The sequence below is a fragment of the Sinocyclocheilus rhinocerous genome, unplaced genomic scaffold (genome assembly GCF_001515625.1).
Source record: "Sinocyclocheilus rhinocerous isolate Xijiao unplaced genomic scaffold, SAMN03320098_v1.1 scaffold1084, whole genome shotgun sequence".
NCBI classification, from domain to species: Eukaryota; Metazoa; Chordata; class Actinopteri; order Cypriniformes; family Cyprinidae; genus Sinocyclocheilus; species Sinocyclocheilus rhinocerous.
The window spans coordinates 1,029,302-1,041,873 of NW_015656001.1; the positions used below are offsets into that span (position 1 = coordinate 1,029,302).

The 12,572-nt window shown below is 36.2% G+C and overlaps 1 protein-coding gene across 3 annotated transcripts in view; it reads right to left on the reverse strand.

Moving 5' to 3' along the window:
• Nucleotides 1–12,572, reverse strand: part of LOC107719143 (oxidation resistance protein 1-like) — a 73,916-nt gene that overhangs the window by 47,225 nt on the left and 14,119 nt on the right. For 2 of the 3 annotated variants that reach the window (XR_001637491.1, XR_001637490.1), the window contains exon 2: nucleotides 7,179–7,244. The exons of the other annotated variant lie outside the window; for it this stretch is intronic. The gene's annotated coding sequence lies outside the window, so the exon portion shown is untranslated. The remainder of the gene's footprint in view (nucleotides 1–7,178; nucleotides 7,245–12,572) is intronic. 3 annotated transcript variants of the gene reach the window in all.

The window sequence follows — 12,572 nt, forward strand, 5'->3', positions numbered from 1 at the left end:
ATATCCGCTTAGTCATGCCTAGAGCTGATCCGTGCTGGTCGCTGAGGAAATACATCAACTTCGCGCTGTGGATCTCCGGATCGGCTTTCACCGTGGACGAAGCGGAGTCCAGCCCGGGGTCGTCACATGTGGTTGCCGCAAGCCCACCGGCCTCTCCTTCGTCGAATATGCCGGCCACGCCGTTTTCAAGCCCGCCCGCCTCCGCTCACTCTAGGCCGCAGCTCACTCTAGGCCTCCAGCCTCCGCTCACTCAAGGCCGTGGTGTGTGACGCTGTTTCGTTGTGAAAGCGAAACTACTTTGTTTGGCCACTAAGATACTCTAACCAGAAAAAAATACACAGCACTCACAAAAATTGGGTAAGATAGTACATTTTAATTGGCCTGAAGTATTTTTAATTCAGTATTGAAAAAAAAAAGATTAATTATTTCCCCAACTAGCACCATTTTTTATTGATTTTTTCCCTACTGAGTTTGTTGCAGTGCATTCTGTGATTTCCGTTACTTGGGAAGAATACAGATGGTATCCTGCTTTGGAATTTGAACAAAAGAAGGTATCTTAAAAATAAGTCTACCTTTCGGAACAGCATTCGTATTAAGTGTGACAATGAGTCACTCTGAAAAATATATTAAAAAAACATTTTGATTTGTAGGCACTAGGGCTGCACAATTAATTGAATTTCTAATCGCAATTACAATTTCAAGGGAATAATCGACAATTATGATTTTTTTATGAGTAGGCACTTTACAGATATAATCAGCAAATCAGAATTATCCTATATTTTTTGAGTGTCTGAGAACTTAATTTTCTGCAGCCGAAAATGATACCATCCCTTCCTCATCTAATGTCTATAGAGCTTTAATTAATTCACTCTGGTCTTAGAGATTTTAATAGGTCAGGGAATTGCAGCGGGAACTGCATTTATTCTGAAGTGTGTAAAAACCCACCGCTCTGCCCTAAAGATGTAAATGCAGTTGTGGTTGCCTGTTAACTAACGAAAACACATACCACTACTATGGAAAAATCAGAATAATAATAATAATTTAAAAAAATGTTACTGTAAAACCTAAAAACAAACCATTTATTGTGTGAAAGTGGTTGTAATTTTTTACACAAATCACGACTGTCCCTCAGTTCTGCTTGATATGACCAAAACAAAAAAAAGGTAAATATCACTTGTGCATTTTTATTGTGCATCATCTCCAATCAAGCTAGAACTGATTGGAGTGATTATGCAAAAAGTTCTCATAGTTTAATCATAGTTTCATAGTTTAATCTCAACTGCATGTATCCCTAAGCCACAGCAACTAGAAAACGCAGATAGATGACTCAATATGCGTCAGCAAGGACCCTAAAATGTTGAGAAGACACACTGAACAGAAGCAAACACATTATAAACAAACAGATCAGACAAGCAAGTTCAGCTGCCAGTGGTGTCGTCAATCACACATATCATTCATTCATTCATTCATTATTTATTTATAAAGCACATTTAAAAACAACCCATGGTTGACCAAAGTGCTGTACAGATAATAGAAGTCAAATAAAGATACAAATGATAATATCTCAAAAAAAAAAAGCTGAAGGGTGTATGTTCAACAGCTATATCAACAGCTGAAGGGTGTATGTTCATGTTAGGCTGAACAGATTAACAAGACAAAAGCTCACAAAAACATCCATCGTTGGCCATCATGTCTTTCTTAAGAGCTGTCTGATTCAGTGCATATTATTCACCATCAGGAAAGTGATTGTGAAGTTGCTGCAGTCCGTCAAATCAAATAAATACATAATGTGCGGTTTTTTTTTATTTTTTTTATTTATTTATATATTTTTTTTAAGTCCTCCATAGTGCTCCTGCAGAAAAAAAAATCTGCAATATTAAAATAGACTAAAACCTGCCAATCTTTGTTATTTTGGATTTGATCAGACTGCAGATGTTCGCTTTCTCTCATCTGACAACTTACCGTGAAAGTGTATTTAGCATTTAAAAAAAAAAAAAAAAAAATTGTTTCTATGACAACAAAAAAATATTCAGCCATTCTTCGCCTTTCTTATGGCAAACAGCCCAGATTACTCACCGAGTCACTCGCAGTGTAATGCACAAGATGAATCTTCATCGGTCACAAAAACGTGAAGAGAAATTGTGATTTTCCTCTCATATTTTCATTTTGGTGGCTTTATGTAAGGAATAATTCACATATGTGTCAGCACAGGAAATTCTGGAGGAAATCTCTTACACGTCTCAAGTGCAGACTACAGATCTTATAATTCAACTTAAACCATCTAATGCTGCAATTCCTAATAAAGTTATAGGCCTTTATTTCATTTACCTGTCAAAGCCAATTTTTACTTGCATTTGTCACTTGCCCAGTGTTAATTCTGGAGTGCACACAACCAAAATCAGCTTTCAATGATTGCACGCACCTCCTGTAATCTGACAAACACACTCAGAATAACTCACAAACACCTCCCCTTTATGCTAATGAACGGAACACCAATCAAAATCACCCTCAGGAAAGAGAACAGCAGGGGACAGTAATCGGTTGAGCTCCTCACATCTCCACCATTTCTTCTCAGAATTCCAAAGCATTCCCAATGTCAATCAGGATATCTGTGCATTTGTAGGTTATTCTGCCCTGATTAGATCATTGTGTCTTTGAAGAGGACTGAAAATCCCTTTGTGCCTTATGATCTCCGAAGGAAGAACGTCTTCTGCATTTGCAAGTTGCAACTAATCAAGTGTGGGTCATTGGTGTCAGTGTTCTCTTTGGCAAGGTTAGGGAGTTTGATTTGTGCCCATATTACACATGGGAACAGCGTGGTTTTGATTGCTGCGGTCAATTTAGCTTCTGACAACAGCGGCAGGTCTAGAGGGAGCACCAGCAATAAGCAAGTAATCAAAGATGGTGGTAAAGTTTAGGGATGCACTGAAATTAAAATTCTGGCTGATACCAGTAAACTGATAATTATTTTTATGCTAAGGCCGATAACTGGACAAAACAAAGTTTGTCTAAATAAATAAAAACTACAACACAAAAAATGAAAACAAATTGTTTAAATGCTACAAGTGATATGAATAACAAGTGAACACAACACAAGCAATGAGGTGCAAAATTTAAAATACAGGTAAAACTCCAGCTTTAAAATAAATAAATAAATAAATTAGTGCTGTCAAACGATTAAATCGCATCCAAAATAAAAGTTTTTGTTTACATAATATATGTGTATACTGTGTATATATATATAAATACAAACATATGCATGTATATATTTAAGAAAATGTTTATGTTTATATATTAAATAAATTTATATATAATATAAAATATAAGAATATGAATATATAAATGTATAAACGTAAATATTTTCAAAACATATACTGTATGTTTGTGTATTTATATATACATAATAAATATACACAGTACACATACATATATAATGTAAACAAAAACTTTTATTTTGGATGCGATTAATCGCGATTAATCATTTGACAGCACTAAAATAAATAAATAAATACAAATTTTACAAAATTCCTTCATATTAATAAAGTACATTGTTTCCTATTTTAATAGATTTTTTTTACATTTTTCTTTCAAAGACTATAAAATGTTTTAATTCCATTCGATTTGTATGGGCATTTTTTCCCCACACAAGCAAAGTAAATGATGGAGCAAGTTGCCTGCTGACATCTTTGTGTCAAATTAACAATCACCTCCAAAGTTTTTCTTCATGAAAAGAAGACTCTCTGTGACACTACTATCTAATTCCATTCTTATAATGTCATTCAGCCTGACAATATGGCATCCACAGCATCACACCAAACCTGTCTCCTGTTCGCTGTAGCTCAAGAGTCCAACTCAATACTGCTTTAATATCGTGACAGCACTCACCGACAGCAATTAAAACCCTGTACGTGACAGCTCAGTCTCCGCATCCTAAGAAGGCCGCTTCCAGCTTCAGCAGGAAGTCATTGGTGTCTACTTCAGTCAGTGCACAGGAATCACACAAGGATTCAGAACTAAATTAAACTATAATGTGATTTGTTTCAAAACAAACCTGGAGGGTGAACCTTCTTTCTATTACCCAGAGTCAGCTAAATATTTGCTGGATTTTAAGTGACACTGTAGCTACAGGAGGTCAAGATGATTCCGGTGACCGCGAAGTGACGACTGCGTAATGAGTCCTGTGCCTGGGGCATCGGTGGAAGGGTTTAGCTCTTACTGCCTGAGCTCATTTCGGAATGTAAACATTGGTAAGTCTAATTAGAGGAAGCCTTATCTGCCGCCCAGAGTGCATACGCATTACTGCGACCTCAAAGACAATTTTTCACGAGAAGACTGATGGCTGGGCAACATTTTTAATGAGCTGCTCCAACTGTAATGCATTTAATAAACAATCCCAGCAATGAAGGATTCAATTTAGAAGTGTTCCTGTTACAGTTTAACAAGCGCATGTAAACATGAGCCATTAAACTGCTGATGAGAACCCAAACCCAAAAAATAAAAGAGCTCTATAGTGGATGCAGATTGGTTCAAAACCATGTGATCATGTGTGTTACCCTTAAAGGGGTCATATGATGCGATTTCAATTTTTCCTTTCTCTTTGGAGTGTTACAAGCTCTTGGTGCATAAAGAAGATCTGTAAAGTTGCAAACACTAAAGTATCAAAACCAAAGAGATATTCTTTATAAAAGTTAAGAGTTAACCACGCCTACCTAAAACGGCTCGTTCTAACACGCCCCCACATACCTACGTCACGATCTGGGAAGATTTGCATAACGGCGGCCAAATGTTCACGCAAAAAAAGAAGGCATAACTTTTATTCTCACTGTAGTATTGTTGACGCTGCAGCCATGTACCGAAGACGCTGTGTGCTTCGTTGTGAAACCGAAACTACTTTGTTTGGTCTTCCAAAAGAGAACGATATCCGCTTCGTCATGCCTAGAGCGGATCTGTGCTTGTCGCTGAGGAAATACATCAACTTTGCACTGTGGTTTAATAGTGTCGGAAAGTGTTGTCATTTCAGTATTAGGGTCATTAGCCGGATTTCCATGCACATATTGTTTATACAAATTTTGGGATGTTGCATAAAAATGCTGGATGGAAATACCAAGATAACAACAAAAAAAAGCAATGGAAATGCATTTACCAAATAAATCCTTCTAAACAGTCATGTGACTTGTGGAAGGATGTGGAAAAAAAACGAGTTGTAAAAAACCAAAGTGTACCATATTTACAAGCTAAAACTTGGGGGCTGTTAAAATGGAACTGTTTTCTTATTTAAAGCTGGCATAAAATAAAATTCACCCTATATATTTTCTAAATGCATGTTATTGATCCTACTGTGAACAATTCATAATGTGACCTAATAATGTTTAATCGAAATGTCACACCCACAAAATGTCCAAAATCCATCTCAAAATCTTAAAACCAAGTCCCATTTCTTCGCAATGGTTTTAAACAGTCACTTGCCACACAGGCATTTATGCAAATTTCTGTCAGAACCACTATCGTCCAAGATAATTGACAATTAGCATACAGTTTGGATTGGCGGTATGGTTCTGTTCAGGGCAAGAACTCCCTGCGCATCCATGCAGCCTAGCATGGATAAGAGCTGGGAGAGCAGCGATAACCCCCTAAGGCAAAAGAACAGCACTAACATGTATTGCAGAGATCATTAATATTCAATAATTTAATGTACACATTTTAGAAATTAGCCTGATTCAAAAGAGAATCAGAAAGCCAAATCCTGACTGGACGAGAGGAGGAGTTGGGGATGGAGGAGGGTCATTAGCTATTGAGCAATGCAAAAGCTGCTGATAATACCGAAGGACCTTATACAGTACATGAATGCTGAGATAGGCATCGTATTCCTATAGGTAGACGTAGATCAGCTGATGCGAGCTTGACTACGCTATGCTTGATTTCTACAAAAACAACAAACATTCACTACTAGTGGCTAAAGGAATGGAAAATGAGTGGAAAAAAGGCAAAATGACAACTATAAATCACAGGAAATATTAGAGTATAGGAAAAGGAGGATTTTTGCATGCAGACAAAATGTGTCCAACTGAATCTTTCTTTACTCTTGCTTTTGTATTTAATGCTGCCAAAAGTTATGAGCCCATCAGAATGTGTTACAGGGCTGAAAAACAAAAACCTAAACTCATATGTACAGTACTAATGGGCAAACTGAACTAGAACCTGAAAATCATGTTTTTCTGATCCAGGATGCTGTGATCATTGTACAAAACCACATCTAGAAACCCAAACGAACATCTCATGAGAATCATCGCTTGAGAAATTCGCTCTTATGACTAATACAATCAGTGCTAATTAGTAAGTAGGCTCAAATCTGTACCGTGTTTTCAACAACATACTCTGGCACTCATGACAAGCATGGGGAGAAATCTTGTGCAGAATAACAATGTGATTTCCTGAGGTCACAGGCTCTCAATGCAGCTTTTGTCAACTTTGTGCATCCCAGTTGGTTTCTTTACTTCTACTAGCTACCAATTACGTTTGTTTGTGGCGTCAAACTTAGCGTCTGCGCAATGACCCACAAGAGGCGTAATCATATTCAGTTAGAGGAGTCAAACCTGGCTTTTGACACTCTGAAAACACGGCTGCAATGGAAATGAATTCAAAGAAAATATATGCTTGAACGAAATGGTTAAATACAATGTGTCATTTATCAAAAAAACAAAAACAAATCCAGCCTAGGAAAATTATATGTAAATATATATTTACATGAAAAATGCATGTAACAATTATACAAAAGTGAGATATCGGAAAGCTATAAAATGTGCTCAAAATGATACATTTTTGTTACTTAGCTTCCATGAAGAATATCTTCATGCTGGTGAGGAACTGCAACCTACAATATGATTTTTTAGTACAAAGAACTATGACTTCAAAATATTCATTACTCATTATATGACATCTTTAAAGGACAAGAAATTATGAAAAAAGATACCCTTTTTTATGAACCCTACACATTTACATTCAGAAAATGGCAGCAAAAATGTAATACAAACTCAAGTTAATGCCTTTACATTAATTGCGAGTCAATTATCATTTACAACGATTAAAATATGATGTAAAGAAAGTCTAGTCCTCCAAGTCACTGTAAATTTTGATAAAAGATCACAAAAATAGGCAACAAACCACTGTGTCGCTCTGACCTTTTGGTGCTGAACATGTTGGCAGGACGTTCGCCTCTGACTCAAAGGTTTCCTTCTGGGAAAAACCTGAGAAAGCAACCAGACACAGAAAGGATATTAAGAGCAGATATGTGAAGGTGACCTGAGCCCAAAACAACACTGATTATGTCCCCAAAATACCCCACATTAATAAAAGATTCAAACAGAGCTGCTAAACTAGAAAAACTCTTAGCATTTTTTTTACCACATATAAAGAAAAATACCATGTATAAAGAAATAATGAACACGAAATTATTATTTTGGACACATTTACAGACATTAAAAGTGACCAGAGGATAAAGAACCAACTGGCTGATTAATGTCTGACTGAAGTACATTGAGCTTAATGATCTCAAACGCTCTCATTAAAGGCTTAGTTTAATAGTTTCTGTGAGTTGATGAATAATTCATTATCACACTGGTTAAATGTTGTGAGATGTTTGCCGAGCGTAAGCTTTACTCCATCTAAAAAGACAGAAGGGAGAGTTTGCAGTCTTCTACATCTGTTAATTGGGTGAAATTAAAAAGTGTTGTCAACACTGCATGGTCATTCAAGATGGAATACTTGTTGAATACTGTGCATTATATACTGTATACAGCCTATTTTTAAAATACGCAAATAGTATTTTATACTACGCAAATAGTTTTAAAGTGCGTAAATAGTATGTAAAGATAATTATTACACAAAGTAGTATGCCACATTGTCACATGATGATATTATACGTTTGATTTTGCAAGTGATGCTGGCTTACTATCTTTACCAAACAACAGAACGAAAGTCATTCATTTCCAATGGAGAGTAGTATGGGAGCTGCATTGAGTTCCGATTGAGTTTTGGGATTGGATTTGAGCTTTGGATCCATTGAAATATTTGATCTTTGGATGACGGGTATAATGGAAAGGTGGTTAAAGTCTCCTTATACTAGCCAAATGCAAACAAAAAGATGTGCTTTATCCATGCTTGCCATCATCCCTAGACTTTTTGAGAGAAAAAGAAAAAAAACAGACTTTAATTTGAAGAGGTTTTCATATACATGTCTATGGATAAAAGTGGCTTGTACATCTAAAGAGCATAGGAGAAGCAGGATCTTTTTATCTGTACACCTGATTGGATGCATGCATAAGTGATGTGGCCTGCAGGCTATAGGTACTCCTTAACACAAAGGTTACAGCAGCAGCGGTAAAGGTCATCATTAATGTGCAGGACCTTAAACGTATCATAATGAGAGGGAGTGACAGTTCCGCTCCAACATGACAAAAAAACACAACTTTGACTGTGATGGACAGAGAACGACAGAGAAAATGAGGGACAAACTGTGGCATTACTCATTACTAGCATGGCATGACGTCAGCATGTATTCAAAGGACATATATTTTGGCCAAGACTAAGGTACGTGCCGATACAAAAATAAACCTGCCCAAAGAAATATTCACTTGGAAGAGTTTAGAAGAGTTGATAAGTGCAAAAGCCAATGTTTTGGGAACAGACAGAAAAAAAGTACATGAATTTGCTCTTTGGCTTCTGGAGATGTGCTCAACTCCAACACCTCAACTCTCCTTGGAAGCACATTTTGGGAGTCAAAAGAGCAATTGCACATTCTCCTTCTAGAAAGCTTTGAAAATCCTCCTGAGGTCAAAGGTCATGTTTCATGACCTTTCAGAACAGTACATTCCCAAAGAAGGCATCAACGTCAATCAGAATGTTCACTAAAATGAAAATTAAATGCAAAATCATCAAAAATACAGTGATATAAAAATTACACAGAAGCATGAAATACAAGCAGGAAAAAACCTGTAAATCATTTATAAATCCACTAACTCATAAGTTGTGAATGAGGTCCAATGCTAGTATTGCTACAGCTGCATATGGTAAAAAAAAAAAGATTGTAATAAAAAACAATCATAAGAGTAAAATATAAAAAAAATGTAATAAAAAAATGGGGGGAAATAATGGATAATTTAAAAATAACAACAAAAAAATGAAAATTAAAGTGTTTTTAAATTAAAAGTTTTTCAAAAACAGAAATTGGTCATTCAACAAAGGAACAGATCTTAAAGACAGTTGTGATTGAAGGGAGCTTTTTTTTTTTTTTTTTTTACACACAGAGTCAAATGAGGACAAATAATCATTAAATAGTATAGTGTGTATACGTGTGTATTTGTGTCAATGCTTTGTTGTTTTATTCCTTTTAATGTCCAAATCCACAGACACACAAAACATTGGTCTATTTTAAGAGCTGTGTGTTGTGGAGTTCTGGGAAAACACAGAAAGATGGCATTGATGAACAGCACTGGATCATGGGATTTCTCCTGTTTGGTATTCCACTCTGACTTTCACTTGCTGGTTTAATCTAGTCTATTCTTAATCCAACACATCTGAGACACGTGTGGGAGGAGATGTTAAAAAAATACAGGCAGAGCCTGTTGAAGAAAGAGTTGTAATCATAAAAGCTGTGGTACCTGCAGCTGGTATAAAATAAAAAAATCAGTTCTTTATTCAGCGTTTTATGTCATAAACCCACAGCAGCAGCGGAAGCAGAGGTCTGTGCTGAGGGAAACGTGGCACGTTCAGAAGGTTATTTCATGTTATTTTATTTCCTCTTCTCAGCAGTGAGTCATCCCTCTGGTCTAAGCGTTCAACAGATTTAGTGATTTCATCAAAAGCCTTTCATCGCTCCAAAATAAAGTGGCACGGACTGTGTGTGTGGTTTCAGAGGGCAGTGGCAAGCTTGTTGAGAAAACAGTGCTATTGACATTGAAATAGATGGCCCAGTGAACACTACAAGACAGAAGCAGGTCGCCTTGAGTACATTTAAAGACTTGCTGTTTACACAACTGACTAGGTTGACTTTAAACAACCATCCCAAAAGTCCCATTGTTCTTTTACAAACTCACACACAAAGCAATGCAAGAGTTCTTGACAACATCAACAAACAACAGGGAGGAGGGCTTGCGGTCATTTTCTTGTACAGAACATGCAGAACAAGAAGATAAACAATATGGATGAGACGGCGACTGGGGAGACGTGGGCAGCAGCTCGCTGGCACTTTGATGGCTTGTCTTTTTTTTTTTTTTGAGTCCCGCTTCCCATTGGGAATTGTGGCCCACTGATTCAAGTGTAAAAAATTTGATGTGATTTTTTTCCCCCTAAGACTATGCTTCTCAAACTATAGTACAACTAAGCATTCACTGTATATGAAGTCTTCCTTTCACTAATGGAAAAAAATATATATAGATATATAAAAATATATAAATATGTATTTTAAAACGTTTTTTTAAAAGTTCCTTGTGTTCAATGCTTCATTTACTGTTGTAGCGTCTGGACCAATCAGACACACCATTTTTCATTTGATTTAACAAATCAATTATTCATTAGATTAACAAACATTCACAGACCCCTCACCCAATAAACATACTGGGTGCCAGGATGTCTGCAACGACACCAGGCCCCCCCTGGTCCCCATGGCAACCACGACACCTTTGCTAGACCAGATACATTTACGACCTAATGCCATGTTGAGAATTTCCCCTCGCACTACATTTTCCATAGGAAATCCACAGTGCACAGTAAAAATGGACTCTTCTCTAATTAATTAATAGGAAAACCTTTCTTTGAATGAACACACATATCCTTCAGGTCATTGTGTATGTTGTCTTTGAGATTTTATACATTAATTATTCATATTTCCCCATGAGCTGATTCGCTACACTGTATTTGATCAAAAATACAACAAAAAATATTACAATTTAAAATATTTTTTCTGTTTCATTCAAATTATTTAATAGTGTCAACAGATATAAAAATTTGTCTTTTTAATGTTTTTAAAAAGAAGATTCTTACGTTCATCAAACTTGCATTTACTATATTTTTTAACAAATACAGTACAAATAATATTGTTAATTTTCAGCAGCCATTACTCCAGTCTTCAGTATCACATGATCCTTCAGAAATCATTTTAATATGCTGATTTGCTGGAAAACAATTATACACTTTTGCAGTTATAACATTTTCGTTCAATTTAATGCATTCTTCATTAATTTCTTCCTATAAATGACATATATAAAGATTTATAGATTTTCTAAATACATATTTAAACTATCTGAAAATATAACAAAAGAAAATCTGATTTCTCATGACATGACTTGATGTGATCGTTCTATAAAGCTGTTGAAACAACTATTGTGTAAAATGACCTAAGATTATTCAAATTTAAGAATTTGGCCATACAACCCACCATGGTATTTACAATTTCCTTTGTAAATGTCTAAAAACCGTGGTACTTTTTCATAGGAGCTGTTCACCACCCTAAAACAAGTGCTTAAATGGAACAAAGATGTACAATATTACAAAGCTAATTCTGATTCATCCTCATTCTCCTCCCACAATCACCTGCACAGAAACAAACAAATCATGCGTGTTGGAAGGCTTTCTGTGGTCTTAATCACTGTGTGTATGCAGCGAGGTGACTCATCCTCCACTGTGCTCTCATCATCCTTTACCTGATTCTTACAGAAACTCTTTAAACCTGACAACATCTCCAGGGACTAACAGGGGTCAAATGAAGCCTGCAGAAACACGACGTGATTATGGAAATTCCCCTCACAATTGCTGCAGACGTGTAAACAGCCCTGCTGTTGATTCTGAACGCTGTGTTTACACTCATTCCAGAGGTTCAGTTCTCATCACAGGCCGCTGTTGTCCTCTGTTCACTGCCTGCCATCTAATCAATAAATCACAGCACAGGGGGACGATTTGCTCATGCACATTAACAAATAAAGACCTTCATGAACACTGCTGATTCTACAAACACACGATAGATGGAGTATGTTCATCTAGACCTGTATAAATCACTATGTGAACCTAATGACATCATACAAGACTTTCCATTTATATCCTAATAGTTTTGCCAGACAAAGAAATTCAAGCATGTGAATTTAACTTTTTTCATTCTACATACCCATAAGATCAGTAAAAAAAAGAAAGAAAAGTCACAAAGGATATATATTTATCTCAGTTCTTCTATAGCAATGGAAATCAAATAAGAACACTTCTTCTTAGATATTTCCCCTCAGAAAAAGACCCCAGTGATTTCACATGTCCCCAGATTCAGAAAACATCTAAACGTCTCAAAGTGTTCTTAGATTTGACAAGATGTGCAATCAAAAGTCAGTTCTCAGCATGAACTCAAAAATGTATCTTCAAAGACTATCTGAGATAAATATTCCACTCTATATTCATACTGTGTCAACAACAGTTTGTAACTGTTGCTAAAACTTATAAATTGCTACAATGCTCACAATGCTCAAATTGCTAAAGCAATTAAGTATGTTTGAGAGACAGGTGCAAACAGACTTGATGTCATGGCTGTCATGGCG